Source organism: Triturus cristatus, chromosome 3_2, assembly GCF_964204655.1.
Source record: "Triturus cristatus chromosome 3_2, aTriCri1.1, whole genome shotgun sequence".
In the NCBI taxonomy this organism is placed as follows: Eukaryota; Metazoa; Chordata; class Amphibia; order Caudata; family Salamandridae; genus Triturus; species Triturus cristatus.
The window spans coordinates 293,442,486-293,445,384 of record NC_140584.1 but is presented as its reverse complement, the minus strand read 5'-3'; positions in this window follow the sequence as shown (position 1 = coordinate 293,445,384).

Genomic DNA, 2,899 nt, shown 5'->3' with positions numbered 1-2,899 from the left:
GGTGGCCAGCGCGCGGGGGGATGTTCGCAGCGCCTGAGGGACGCGCTGGTGATCGGCAATGAGCAGGGAGAGAGGCCATGGTGCCTAAAATGGCTGCCGTGTGTTTTTGCGTGCGGTGCTGGGGAAGAGGCAAGATGGCGCAGATAATGTTCAGTTATGAATTAAATTTCGACAAAGTTGAATGTATGATATTTTTCAATTACTTCACATGTTCAAAAAAGTATGCCTTACATTTTGTCCCATAATTCTAAAACCATACTATCTGGATCCATAATTCAAAGTGCAGCATAAAGCTAATATCATGCCACTGTCCTGTGTTCATTGTCATGCCTGTGGAATGCTTAGAAGTGGTGAGAATCTTTCAGTGATTAAATGCATGTTTTTAAAAATTTGCCTCCAGTTTTTGCAAAATGAGTCACGTATATTGTGTCATCAGTCATGATCCATACTAGATAGAGCTTGACTTCCAACTGCAACACATTTTATAGCATAGCCTACTACAGTGTGCCATTTTAAATGCATGTGGCTCACACACAAGGTACATACAATGCAATTTCAATCCATACGAGTCGATTTTCAATTTGCGGCCATCTGGTCACCCAATTGAAATGGATAGGATATACTACAGAGTATCTAGTGCATATAATTCTGGAAGCGTATGAGGTACTGACTTAATTTAAATTGCAGTATGTAGCTAAGACATGTACACTTTATAGTGGCAACTCTGATGTTTGTGGCTTATAGGGACAAGGTACAAATCATGTTTAACCTTCAGGTTGGTTTTTCTTTTTCACCTTCATGTATGTTGAAGAACTATTTTCTTTTGGCTATATTTCACAATCTATATATGATGGAGACATAATTTAAACAACACATTGTTTCTAGTCTTGCGCTACTCACCCATGTGAATTATCATGTATGTGGCATATTGGAAAGTAGTCAAAATGTGAAGTTGAATGTATGACGTTTTTTAATTACTTCACATGTTCAAAAAAGTATGCCTTACATTTTGTCCCATAATTCTAAAACCATACTATCTGGATCCATAATTCAAAGTGCACCATAAAGCTAACGGCATGCCACTGTCCTGTGTTAATTGTCATACCTGCGCCATGCTTAGAAGTGGTGAGAATCTTTCAGTGATTAAATGCATGTTTTTAAAAATGTGCTTCCAGTTTTTGCAAAATGTGTCACGTATATTGTGTCATCAGTCATGATCCATACTAGATAGAGCTTGATTTTCAACTTCAACACATTCTATAGCATAGCCTACTACAGTGTGTCATTTTAAATGCATGTGGCTCACACACAAGGTACATACAATGCAATTTGAATCCATACGAGGCGATTTTCAATTTGCGGCCATCTGGTCACCCAATTGAAATGGATGGGATATAGTACAGAGTATGTGGTGCACTATAATTCTTGAAGCGTATGAGGTACCGACTTAATTTAAATTGCAGTATGTAGCTAAGACATGTACACTTTATAGTGGCAACTCTGATGTTTGTGGCTCATAGGGACAAGGTACAAATCAAGTGTAACCTTCAGGTAGGTTTTTCTTTGTCACATTCATGTATGTTGAAGAACACTTTATGCTTTTGGCTATAATTCACAAACTATATATGATAGAGACATGATTTAAACAACAAACCGTTTGCAGTATTGTTCTACTTACCCACGTGAATCATCATGTATGTGGCATATTGGAAAGTAGTCAAAATGTGAAGTTGAATATATGATGTTTTTCAATTACGTCACACGTTCGAAAAAGTATGCCTTACATTTTGTCCCATAATTGTAAAACCATACAATCTGGATCCATAATGCAAAGTGCAGCATAAAGCTAACATCATGCCACTGTTCTGTGTCTATTTTCATGCCTTTGCCATGCTTAGAAGTGGTGAGAATCTTTCAGTGATTAAATGCATGTTTTTAAAAATGTGCCTCCCGTTTTTGCAAAATGTGTCACGTATATTGTGTCATCAGTCATTATCCATACTAGATAGAGCTTGATTTTCAACTGCAACACATTCTATAGCATAGCCTACTACAATGTGTCATTTTAAATGCATGTGGCTCACACACAAGGTACATACAATGCAATTTGAATCCATACAAGGCGATTTTCAATTTGTGGCCATCTGGTCACCCAATTGAAATGGATGGGATATACTACAGAGTATGTGGTGCACTATAATTCTTGAAGCGTATGAGGTACTGTCTTAATTTAAATTGCAGTATGTAGCTAAGACATGTACACTTTATAGTGGCAACTCTGATGTTTGTGGCTCATAGGGACAAGGTACAAATCAAGTGTAACCTTCAGGTAGATTTTTCCATTTCACATTCATGTAGGTTGAAGAACACTTTATGCTTTTGGCTATAATTCACAATCTGTATATGATAGAGACATAATTTAAACAACACACTGTTTGCAGTATTGTTCTACTTACCCATGTGAATCATCATGTATGTGGCATATTGGAAAGTAGTCAAAATGTGAAGTTGAATATATGATGTTTTTCAATTATGTCACATGTTCGAAAAAGTATGCCTTACATTTTGTCCCATAATTGTAAAACCATACAATCTGGATCCATAATTCAAAGTGCAGCATAAAGCTAACATCATGCCACTGTCCTGTGTCCATTATCATGCCTGTGGAATGCTTAGAAGTGGTGAGAATCTTTCAGTGATTAAATGCATGTTTTTAAAAATTGGCCTCCAGTTTTTGCAAAATGTGTCTCGTATATTGTGACATCAGACATGATCCACACTAGATAGAGCTTGATTTCCAACTGCAACACATTCTTTTTTTTTTTTGTTTAAATATTTTTATTAAGTTTTTCTATAATCAACAAAATCACAATAATTTGCACATAGCACTACCCCATAC